Genomic DNA, 13,071 nt, shown 5'->3' on the forward strand with positions numbered 1-13,071 from the left:
CCATTTTTCCTACACAAAAGAAAAATGAACAATTAGGTTAAAACATTGCATTTATTTTTAGGTTAGGTAGTAGTCTAGGTTCTACTTTTAAAGCATTAGATTTGGCCTAGCACATCACTCTGTGGTGCTTCCAGATCTCCGAACTTTATCAATAGCTAACCGAAGAGCAAAGGAAGGCATACCGTGAAGCAAGGAAATGTTTCCCTCTGGACTGCTTAACTAGAGCAGAGAGAATTTTTTTTTGTTGTTTACATATGTGATATTTTTATCCTTATATTCTTGAGACTTCTCCAAAAATTGAGAAGGCTAAGGATGACTTCCAATTAAAGTTGGCTTTGACGTGTCTTTTTTCTTTTTTTCCCATAGCTTTCCTTGGGTTTGGGTGTTTTGTTAGAATTATCACTGGTTTGCTTCACGTTCTGACTAAGTAGGCTTTTAATATTAACACCTGAGCACAAAAAATCAAAATTAAGCAACTGTTCCACTTGACTTAAAGCATTATGCCAGACTGTTGAAATAGTCTGGGATACCTCAGCTGTAGAAATTAGGTGCTAATAATTATGCGTCCTATGAAAGATTTCAAAACTAATTGTGTTTCTTCTCAGTTAGGGCAGCGTAGTATTCGACACTGCCTGTTTCATTGAGCTTAGGCTGCTCTTATGGAACGTGAGTCATACAGAAAAGGGCACGGCAGCTAAAAAAAGCCAGTAAAAAATAAAAGAAATAAGAAATACTTTGTGTGATTTAGCAGCCTACTTGGAAACAGTAAACAGAATACTGTTTAGTTTTACGGCAGATGAAGAGAGTTGGTTTCTCGGTCTTTGAATATATATATATATAGCTCTGATTTAGCATAGCAAGGTAACGACTGGCCCTGACTGTAGAAAAGAATATTTATATGATATATTTTCCTGGCTTTTTAAAATTGAAACTGTCTCACTTCTGCCAGAAGATTTTTCCTTATCTAGCCTGCAACTTGTCCTTTTTCTTTCACTCTTTCCAGTCCACGTGTGAAAAACCAGCGCTGCTGGATCCGTCTCACAGCCGGGACGGATTTACACAAGCGGAAAGGGAAACGGGCGCTGATTCTTCTTCCTTTTCCCCATTTGCAGCCGTCGTTGGTGCACGTGCCTGAAGTTTCTGCTCGGGTAAGACACTAATTCCCTTCCTTTGTCAGGCAAAGCTACAGGGATGGAATTTCGCCTAAAACAGATTAAAGCGTGTTCAGCCGCTATCCCTCCAAACGAAACCTCCATCCAGAGGACCTGGGGGCAGATTGAGCTGCAAAAAGGGCGGCGAGAAGCAGTCGGGGTTGGCACAGCCCTTAGCAGACGTGCGCGTCGGCAAAACGGACGTCTCGTTACTTTTATTAAGTGCGTTGGTGTCCAGCAGAATATGGAAACAACCTACTGCGGCTCCTCTTCGATGTCAAAGTCTGCTCCTGATAGTGGGGTGGGTTTGGTTTTTTCTGTCTGCACAGAGTAGCAGGCAAAGGTCATCTCAGAATGAGGTGTTTCCTTCTCCTCATCCTTACCCCCTCAGATTTTACAACGACAGCATACTAAGCGACAACAGAAGGACTGAATAAATGCAAAAAACCATCAGCTTGGCACATCTGGAAAAAACGCCTGTGTGTTTCCTTCGTAAAGCGCTGCAAACAGGTGGTAAGTGCAGCTGTCTGAAAAACTTCATCTTATTATCTTATTCCCATGAAGAATTCTCTCTTTTTTTTTTTTTTAAACATCCCCAAAGTGAGATTTTTCAATTTTGAGGTGGTTCTGATTTGCAAGAAATGCCATTTGAAAAGGGAGAGACAGACGCTGTAAAAAAGAATAAAAAATCCACGCAGACTCAATTTTCTAAAAAAACCCTCAAAACCCAAAAAACCCCCCAACAAAAAACCCCCACACCAGAATTAAGACTGGAGAACCCTACCATACCCTGACAGGTACAGTCTTCTAGCAATAATTTCCAACATCTCCACTGGCTGATTTGCTGCAGGAATGAAAAGCCTTCGCAGCTAGTGAGATTTTCATCCTTTCAAGGTCACAGTAAATTAAATGCACGTGATTTTGATGGGAGAACCAGGGCACCGTCACCCCGTCGGCAGTGGCCTGTCTCGGGGCTGGAGCTGTGCGAGGATCTCTGATCTGTACTCATAACCGCAAACTGTGGATTAATATTGAAATAACTCTTAAAATTCCTACTGCACGTACCCATATGGAGATAAATGACTGTAAATGCACCTTTAAGCAATTGTGGAAATTTCTAAGCTAAGAACTTATTCATATGAAATTGTGATAAAGCTCTGAACATGAACTGAAATTTGAAAACTGTAGCTTTTGGCTGCCTTTCAAGAAAGGCTTTTTTTTTTTTTTCTTCACTCTGCATTTAGTAATCCAAAATGAAAATATAAGCGAAATCGAAGGGTAACTGCTATGTGCCATGTTGCATTGATTGTGGGAGTTATTTTACATCGTTCTGGGAACGCACAAGTTGCCACAATCTTTTCATGCTTTTATTTATAAAAATCTCGCACAATGAGGTGGCTGTGGGTAGATAATAAGACTAATGCCTGAGACAACTCCTTACCTTGTACTTGCAAGAAAACAAGCTGGAATGGCAAGGCTGTTCCGTGTAAATGGTGCCCTCGCATAGGTTTACCGCTTCTCTCCCAGTTCTATCCTCATTCCTTCTCCCTTTGTTGCCTGACTTTTATGACTCATTTTAATTTTAAAATCGCCGACATGAAGTCTTTACTTCTCTGCTTGTCTGAAAAGCACCTTGCAAACCTACGGGGATAAATAAATAACATTAGCGATTAATACTTAATCGGTTACCTTGCAGTTCTTGGCCTTAGTATTGACTCTGTGCACATACGAGCCGCAAAGCTGGCATTAAAAATTGTTTCCTCTTAGACTTCGGCGTGGTGTCACAGGATGCGTGTAAAATAGCAGCACGCGGGTATGTTTGGTTTGAGCTACGAACGCAGTCATTCAGTTTGCGCTGTAAATTATTATTTATTTTTTTTCCCCCCTGGAAGCTTTCAAACAGAATGTCCTTCGCTCCTGTGTGTATAACTGTGTATCACAGCATGATCGAATGGATTAATTCAGGGATTCAGGTAATCCTCCTGAACACGCTGGGTGCCCGCTGTCCCCTCAGCCACGACCGGGTGCTGCGCTGGACGTGCCGGTGATGGCAAGCTCTGTGCTCCCCCCGCAGCAGCCAGGCTGCGCGGCCGCTCTTCCCTCTCGCCTCTGGAGTTTCCGCTTCATTTTCTTCCTCTGAGTTTTCTGTTCCGTACCACAATTGTGGAAAACACATGCAGAAAGCAAATTTACTAATTTTAGGTTTTATTCGGGGAATCTTATGGCCAGTCATTTGGTTTGTTTGGGTTTTTTTTAATACTGAAGCCTGTAGGCACTCCGTAGTCCTGAAGGCAGAGCTGTGCAGCTCCTCACGCAGCTCTAGGTGGACCATTTTCTACCTGTAGCTTTCCACGTACTTCACCGTGCCCGCTCTATAAATGAGACAGGCTTTTTAAGGATGGAGGACAAGCCTCTTTCAAAGCACCGTCTTTGTTCTAATTAACGAAGAAAAGCTTGTTTTAATTAACAAACGCTCTGCTGCAAATAAACTCAACAGCTCCTAAAAAATAAAAAAAAAAAAAAAACAACAAAAAAACCCAAAACGTGGAGGTAGCAGTTAAATACTCAACAAAATAAGTGCACGTAAGTATTTCATGGAAGCCACCAGTTTTCATATTCCCATTACATGCAACTGAGTTTTCCTCCATTGAGCTGCTTGGGCTAATGCTAAAATGGATGATGTCTCTTTAGCTTGCTTGCTTTTTTTCAAAAAAAAAACAAAAAAAAATTTGATCCCTTTAATTCCAGTTTAAATTAATGGAATTCTGGGGGGAAAGAAACAAGCAAACAAACAAGGAAATGTTTTATATTTAGGTTTATCTTTTCATTTAGTGGCGGATGGGTTTGTTGGTTTGGTTTTTTTTTACAGCCACCTTTTGAAATCAGTATGTTATTTTGTCATTTCTTTGTAAAAGAGTAACAGTGCTGAATCTTTATCATATTGATTGTTTTACAAGTTTTCATCTGGGATCCAAGATAATACACAGCATTGTTATTGCATTATTATTTTTCATTTGTATCCTATTGATTTGCTGCCAGTAACTTACAGGTCAATTTACAAAAAAGATGGGGTATGATTTATATTTTTTCTAAGAGATTATGCCACAATGGGAATGCTTTTATAAGGCTGTCAGATCTCTAGGTTTGTTTTTTCTTCTCTCAGGAGTGCAACACATTCGTAGATTAGTGGCGCAGTTCCACCTGGATTTACACCCAGAGTACCCGTGACTTTCATATAATTCATATGAATAAGTGGCTATACACAAGCCTACACTTAAATTGGAATTTTACTCCCAGGGAATGGTTCTTTTCTCGCTTCTCCCTGTATAAGTCAGAAATAATATACAAAGTCGGTATAGATACATTGATGTAAAAGAGACGGGAGGGGAGACGTTATATGTCTAATCACAACAAGCTGCCGTGGTTTAACATCTCCAAATGACAGGTGCTAAAAATATGCATGAAAAATTATTTTTAGCACTGGCCAGGCTAACATTGGCACTGAAAAAGTGTGTCCTTTCTGCACGGTTAGTAGTGCCTTGCCCCGTCCCGAGGAGTTGCAATACCTTTCCAAAGTGTTAGCGCGGGACCATCGTTCATCCCAGCCGAGAGGCATCTGAGCCCGCCCTGCCCCTGGAGCGGGGCTGGAGGGTCCCTGCCGCCGAGGTTCTCCCTTCCTGTCTGCACCAGAAAGGCCACACGTACGCACATTTTCTATATGTTCACCCAAATCCTTCTGAGCGATGTCTTGAAGACAATTGGGACACCAAGGTTAGAAAAGTTGGCCATAATAATTACAGTTTACTACCAAGTAGTAGTAATCCAGTTACTACCAACTTTGTACTTAGAAGGCCCACTTTTAAAAGAAAATAAGAAATCTTAGCCACATTTTCCTTATTATTTGTATTTGACTTACCGTCATTAGAATTTAGCTACTAGGAAAGCAAGGATTATATCAGCATGTAAAATTGCACAAATGCACATATTCTTTTTATTCCTTCAGTATAAAACTCCTACTACGTAATTCACAAGGGGTTAGGGTTTTTTTAATTGTTCATACAAAATGTGTTAAATGCAGTAGGCTGCTGTATATATACACCCTGATGTGTACTATTATTTTTCTCTGGAACCCATCCAGGTAAATCAAATCCCCAGTGAGGGACTTCTAGTTTGTGTTCTATCTACAGTATATTGAATTTCCCTGGCATCCTTCTAACAGGAGGAAGTTTGACAGGAGAAATTTTTATAGCACAGAATACCCTTTTCTGCCAGTGAATATTTTCAGGTTTGGAATTGAGCTAATGTTTCATACCGGTTTGTGGTGTGGAATTGGGTGTTGAAGTTAAACCACAGTCTTACCAACACAGGTGACTTGAGTAATCTTCCCAGTTTGGGAAATTTTATTCTAAATCATTCACTGAGCTCAAAAGTAAGACAGGTCCAAATCAATTTCTCATTCCTAATGTGTCCCATGACAAGAAAATAATCTAGTAGCTGAAGGTGATGCCCATACATTGTAGGAGTATTTCGAAGAACGTTTGAGCTTGTTTTCTTCTCTTACCTATGTTTTGTTTCACATGTTGACACCATTAGAATACAACTGTATTAGGAGAGAGGTCAAATGAGATTTCCTGCTTAAAATGGAGGTGTAAAGTCACAAAATGTGCTGTGTCTGGCTGTTAAATGCAGGAGTTGCACAACAGTTCCTATATATATATATATATGCAGCTAAATTTTTTTTAATGTATTTATGTTAATATTTGAGGGGAAAATGGCCATATTCCAAGACTGCTGGAAATTGTCTTAATCATTATTGAATTATATAGTGATATTTATAGACACAGAAAAAAAACATCCAGACATTTTTCCTCCTTCATAGTATTCATGACTGTTTCAGTTCAGCTGAGAATTAATAAAAAAAAAAAAAAAAAAAAGTTGAAAAAAGACTTCATGAAAAACACCAAATCTTTCAGTTTTTACTAGAGGAATCTTTGATCTTTTACACCTATTTTCATATGAAAAAGTTTCTGAATATTCGATTCAGAACATCTAAGTTCTAGTTTCAAAATTTGTCCTCCTTTACAAGAATCAAAGATGTTTTAAAATGGTCAAAATCTACCGTTTCAGTAGACCTCAGTCAATTTTGTTGTCTTTTTTGTCTGACAGTTTAACAAACGCAAGGAATTTGATGTTCAGCTTTATTGTTAAATATTGTAATATTGTATTATAATTCAAATTAACGGTTATCCACCCCACACCTGACTTTTACTTTATTTCAAAGCCCTGCAAAAGGAGAGCCTTGCATCTGTCAATAATTTGTAAAAACAAAAAAGTCCATGCTTTCCTCATTTCAGTTACACCTAGCAAGAATGGCAGATTTAGCAAGAGTTTCGATGTTTCATTACTCAAAAGTTTAGAAAAGATCCCAAGCGCTTTTTGCAATAGTGAATATGGATATTTGTTCCTTGAGTCAGATTGAAAAATTGACGGAGACATTCTGACTGCTATAATAAACACCAGCCAACACTTTTAGAAGTTGGGATGTTTGAAAAGAATCAACGACCAGAAAGCTGAATCGAACTTATTGCTGATATACTACCTGCAATCGATGAACAAACACATGCAAAAAAACCCCAAACATTTCTAACTTTGTCTTTTAAATCTGGCAACTTAACCGTATTTGTAATAATTCTTGCTTCACTCTTTGATGGTGAAAAAGTAAAAAAGCAATGAAATACATTACCTAAGTGTAATAAAAAATTAATTGCATTAATGACTGCTTTTTTCCAGCAATGAAATACAGTCCTTGAGTTAAGAAGTGGCTCTTATCATAGATACTAAACTCTTCTTCTGGAAGTTCTCTATGTAATGCACTTTTTATCGTTTGGTACAGCCCTAGTGCTGGACAATGTCAAATGGGTCATCTCCTGTCAAGGTAGAGTGCATCCTTCCACAACCAGTAGGTCTCTGAAGGGTTACTGACGCGCCGTCTGTTGACTTGGCTCTTAGAATGTGAATAATTTGTGGCAGGATCCCAAATGACGAATAAAGTTTCAAATCTCTGTTGAGGATAAACATATTTATATTGCTTTAACGCAATTACTTAATGCTATTACCCAATAATAAGGTAGCTCTTTTGGAAATTTTTGTATGTGAAGCTATCCTTACTTGTTGTTAAGTTATGAAAGTACCTTACAGTGCTTTGGCAAAAAAAAAAAAAAAAAAAAAAAAAAAATCCTTTTATACAGTGCTATTACAGAAGAACTGCTCAAGCAAATCAAGTTATCAGTCTGCACATCAGAGCCTTAATCATCTGAGTTTCGCTCTTGCACGCAGAAGCAAACACGATAGTCATTCATATTATAATCACCTCTAACTCCAGTTCAGGCAGCGTTGCAGAACCAGCAAAATGTTTAGATCTTTAGTTTCTGCTACGAACGCTGATCAGCTCAGATTTTTAGAGGACATGCGATGGCTAACCTTTGTCAATGCCGTAAGTGTTTATTGCGTAGAGCTATTGCGTTGGTTTTCTGGATGTAGAGATAATGTCGCATAGATGTTATCAATGGTCCCTGAACTGTCAATCAAAATTTAACTACTTCCCATCTACCATGAGTAAAACATATATCTATAGGCTGTTTTTCTGGTGTAGAGAAGCCAAAATTTCATGCTAGAACAAATCATGTAGATTAAATGTCAACAGCCATAAACTTCAAGTAGGATTTGGAAACTCAATTACTGGGTTATGCTGGACCATTCTAATTCTTCATAAATCTTTCATATGTCTTTTGATATCATTAAGGAACTTCTATGATGATAAATTATTGAGTGATAATATAAATATTTTTTTAAAAAGGACACAAAATTAATCTTTTTAATAAAACCTCTACTAGGAAGCAAGTGCTTCCTTAAAATGAAAATTCATTGCCACAACCTAGAGGTGGCTGAAGTGATGAATAGATGCATTACTGTGGAGAAGACAGCCTACTGTGATCATAAAAGCAACTTCTGAGTGTTCGGTTGTGTTTCCGTTCCTACAGAAAATCCATCATTCGGCAGCATCAGGGCATTTGTAGACAGGGCGTCCTCACGCTTCACAATTTCATAGCGTAGCACGGCTGTTTTTACAAATAATTCTTTTCTGGTATTTTATATTTCCAAATTTTTGTTCTTCCCTGTCGATCTGCAACATATTTACAAAATATATGTGAATGTGCAGTTTATCTTGCTAGGTTGTTGGGGTTTTTTTCCTTAACAAAATATAAACCGTGTCGAAGGGGTACTTAATGTTTACACGGAAAGGGGAAACCTGGGTGTCCTGGTAGCTTCTTCGCTTGATGGAAGCCCATCGAAGACAGGAGTATTTCTACAGATTTCAATGCTGTGGCCGTGTAGGAGGTTTTTGGACAAAAGCTTAAAGTTTAAGTGTATGTGATGGGTTTTTTTCCCTCAGACTTCATTTCTGTACATATCTCTAGCCCAGCAGCAAGAGGACAGCAGTGATCTGGACAGTTTCTCTTTTCTGTTGTTATTAACCAAAATATTTTTAGAAGAAATTGATAGAAAGAAAAAGTTTATTTTATATAAATTTTGTTATTTCTGACATAACAGTGGGGCTGACAGTCTTATTCCACTGTCTCTGGTGCATAATCTATGATTTAGAAGTATGTGCTAGTACATCCCAGGTTTTCCATGGGTGATAGTTTTCTCTGTTTTGTGTTCGGAACGTATCTAAATATCACAGTAGTTAATCTAGGTTTTTGGGTTTTTGGTTTGTTTTTTTCTTTTCTATTTAATAATACTTCAGAAAAACGTTTCCCAGGGACCCTTCATTAGTTCTCTGAAAATTAAGCAGGCAGACACCATAACTGCCTCGCTTTGCCCCGTGACATCCATCAGCGTTATTAAATGACTCTAATAACACCACAGTTGCTGGAAAACCTGTTGAGATTTAACGAGTGGCCATATGCTACTCTCTACTAGAAAAAAGCAGAGGGGAGCAAAACGCACCTGAAAACCTGGCAAATGGGGGCAGAGCTGAGAGCTGACTATATTCCCCCTTTAGTATCCCATATTCCTGGGAGATCTTTCTGCAAGGGGAGAACTCATTAGCTGCAAGCGAGGAAGGAGCGATACTCTGTGAATAGGTGGGATCCAGGCACGTTTTCCATCATGAAGGTGTTTGTTACTGGCACTCAGGTTATTGGAAATTCCCATTTTCTCCCTGCAAATCTCCCTGGATCCAGAATAGAAGAAATCCGTGTAGCCCATCACGTGTGAATTTGTGCTGGGAAGGCGAAGGGGCAGCGATGGACAGGTCGTTCTCCTCCTCTGTGCCCGGTTTGGTCTCTGCGTGCGCTGTGAGAAGGAATCCTTTGGCCCCTGAAGGGCCAGAGAACTGATGAAATACTATGAAATGAGGTTTTTTAAACGATACAGATTTTAATGCGGCATCACTTGTCTGTGTTTGCAATTTGCGTATGCATAACTTCCCCTGAACTCCTCAGTTATTTCCTAATTTTTATTCTTTGAATTCTCAATGTATTATTTGCAGGTTTGTGTGTTTCTGTAAGTGAATATGCATTTAATTCGATACATATTTAATGATAAGCTATTTGGTGTCTTATACAAATAATTTCACATTCTTTTCCCCATTACAAAGAATTTGTCTTGGCTTTTGAAATGGAGAAATCTATGATGGAGGGAAAGCACCTTCACCTGATGGTGCTGAAGACGACTGTGGATCCCAGCCCGCACTGTGGTTTGCAGTTTCGTGGGAACTGGGATCCCTTGCCTCATCCAGTGGCAAAACAACTTCTTGCTTCTCTGGGAGGTTACCAGCTCCTGCTTTAGAAGGTCTGACTGCACAAGCTTAGGAAATCTGGGGGGGGGGGGGGTGGGAAGCAAAACCCAACCACAAGGAAAAAACCAAGCTCATGAGGTGGCACTTAGTTTTGTCATTAAATCCAGTGAAGGTCAGGATTTGTTCCCAGATATTTAGAGAAGACTTTATGAATCCTGTCCCTCTCTGGTGCATAATGCATTACTTGCACTTCCAGTTTCTGCCAAGTCAGCTTTCTTCTGCATATCCTGGGCCCGCAGTTGCTTGCAGGAGCTAGTTATCCAGCCATGCAGTTCAGCTTGCAATATTATTTCTTCTACATTGTGGAAGCCAGCAATTGTCTGTGAAACCCCTTGTTCTAAGACTAGAAAAGCACTCACTGTGGCACTGTAGAAACCTCAAAGGTCTTGACTGCCAGCTTTGGGAAATGTCCTCCCTATCTTTTAGGGAGAAGAGATTGTGTATGGTCCTTGATTCAACACATGCCAGACTCCCAACTCGCTGCCAAGCTGTAACAGAGAAACTATAGCTGATCCATGGCTATTTCAGCATGGCTATATTCATCTTGCAAGACATCTATTTTTGCTGGACTAACAATTGCTTTTTTTTTTCTGCACAGTAGCTTTTATTCAGCAAATTAATCTGCCGGAAGCTGCAGCTGAACTTAGTAGCTGAGTCCGTTCTGTTAGTCTCTGGTCTGTAATGCAGGATCTTTTCTTTTTTTTCAGCCAGAACATTCCCTAGTCTCTTGTTACTACTCCCTTTAGGAATATATGATCATGCTCTTCTTAAAATATTTATATCACTTCAAGAATCCATAGCAAAAAACCCTTTTCTTCTTTTTCTCTTTTTTTTTTTGGCAGGACATCTTCCCAGGGATGATGTGTCACCACTTGAAGACTGATCTCACAAAGGACAAATCAATTCTAAGGTGAATCCTAGTGCTTCTTTTTAACAAGTAGCATTTCTGTTTCCCGTGGCTCTTCCTCTTTAATAAGGTCTAAACATGTCAAGTCATTCCAGCATATTCCCTAAAGTATTTAACCACCTGAAGACAGACATAGGGATCTTCAAAAATTTCTGAATTAGTTCCGAATGAAACAACGATGCACATATTTCATCGTTGAAACACCATGCAAAAGGAAGCGTCAGATTTTCTGTCTTTCAGTGACTTCACATCAGGACTTGGTGCCTTGTTGGGTATGCGTACGCTTAACACAAGATACCTGGATGAATTCCAGGGCCACGCGGTGAGGTTATTTACCATGTGTTATACAGGTGGTGAGTCTAAATGATCTAATGATCTTATGCCCAGAAAATCTCTTACTCTACATAATACTCTTGACCTTTTCCTCTGTCACTCATTTATCTGCACTCAGAAAAGGCTGGCGTGCGGCTTAGTTTATTGATGGCACGCCGCGTGTCCTAGCATCCTTGTTAATGTGCTGTAATTCTTTATACAGTCATTACAGCGCTATTAGAGACCTCAATCTCGGTCTTAACATGGTCATCGGAAGAGTTTTGCACAGGTTATTATTACTGTTACACTCTCTTGCACTATTCGGCAAACGCTAGGCAGCAATTAAAGAAAGGGTTACTCACCATCAAACCTGTACACGGTACGTTGGTGAAACATGTTTCAGAGGTATAATTCACCCATCCACCAGGGCACAATAAAACACCATCTTTATTTCTGATTTTATTGGTTTTGTCTGCTCTCATCTGGTCCCTGAACATTTTATCTGTTCACACTGTTTTTTTCTAATGCAATAAAAAGAGCAGACGGGATTTTGCCCTTTATTTAAAATGTTTTGCCAAATTTAGGGGTAAATAACAGCCACTTTTTGTGTTGTATATTTTCAGACCTATCAGAGAAAGAAATATTTTGAAACTAAGCGTGCTCTACAGGATCCAGTCCAGGTTTAACTGGAATAGTCTTTTCCTAACATCTTTTTCTTTTGCTCCTCTATGAACCTGTCCCTCTCTATTTCAAAAGCAAGGTAAGTCTGTTAGACGTGCAGTGAAGGAACCGTGTTTCCTTACGGCATGTTTGCGTATTGAATTAGTTGTCAGGGGTCCCTGCCCCCCCAAAAAAAATCTCTCCTTACGTAATTTCCTCCCTCCGCCTCCACATCACCTTACTTTGTCAACCTCTGCGATTGCTATGGAAGGGGATACGTGTGCCCTGAGTCCTCTAGTTGAGAGTCGTATTCCCAAGACAGCGGCTGCATCCCTTAGGTCTGGTTCAGTGAACACATCCCGTTGTTCCTCCATTTGTTGCCCACCTCGCCGGGAGAGTCCCCCTTCCCGCTGGAAAGGTGGCAAAGATGGTGCCCACCAGCTCCTGCCCGACGTGGATGGTTTCCAAAGCGCGGTGGTGCCCAAATGTAGAGCTCAGCCCACCGATGGGACCTGAGAGTTGGGCATCGAGTCTTGGGTACGGTGTCCTCTCTCTGGAAGTTGGGCGCCTGGGTTTCCTCATCCACATTAAAGGAAAAAGGGAGAGGAAAGATCTGGCTCCCAGTCCCTACATAAATGGAGTTTAAGTCATTTACATCAGGAATTCAGCGAGCAGAGATCCTCGCTTTCAAGCAGATACGTCTTTTCAGAAACAAGCCGACGCTCGGCACCAAAACAGATCCCGGGAAGGACAGTAAAAAGCAGTGTTCTGCCAAAGCTAAAGCGAGAGCAGTCTGTCAGGGGGAAGGATGGAGCAAGAGGAGTGGGATTATACCGGGCAAAGGGGGGAGCGGGGGAAAGGAGTGAGAAGTACAAGAAACTGGAAAAGACTTTAAGGGACATAATGCTGTGTAATGGGGCACAAACGGAGAGACAAGTGAATTACGAGCCAGTGCGATTAGCATTTTTTCAAGACAATTTGTAAAAGGTGACAAGTTGTAGATTAAATGTTTAGATTCGCCTTTTTCTCACTTTGCCTGTGTACTTGTGTCATTCATTTAATGTAATAACCTCTACTAAACAGTCATAGGCTGCAGCATATGTTTGTTGACCTTATAATAAGGAAAAAGATAAGATTCTGGAATTTGAAGCGTGTACTGGCCAAAGGGTAAAATAAAG

The 13,071-nt window shown here is 40.0% G+C and overlaps 1 long non-coding RNA gene across 1 annotated transcript in view; it reads right to left on the minus strand.

Annotated features, from left to right (window-relative positions):
* Nucleotides 1–234: 234 nt before the first annotated feature.
* Nucleotides 235–13,071, minus strand: part of LOC142601529 (uncharacterized) — a 28,258-nt gene continuing 15,421 nt past the window's right edge. Inside the window, exons 2-3 of the long non-coding RNA XR_012835046.1 lie at nucleotides 2,593–2,792; nucleotides 235–1,820 (exon numbers count right to left, since the gene is read on the minus strand). This is a non-coding gene — a long non-coding RNA (uncharacterized LOC142601529). The remainder of the gene's footprint in view (nucleotides 1,821–2,592; nucleotides 2,793–13,071) is intronic.

Source organism: Balearica regulorum, chromosome 4 (genome assembly GCF_011004875.1).
Source record: "Balearica regulorum gibbericeps isolate bBalReg1 chromosome 4, bBalReg1.pri, whole genome shotgun sequence".
Lineage (NCBI taxonomy): Eukaryota > Metazoa > Chordata > Aves > Gruiformes > Gruidae > Balearica > Balearica regulorum.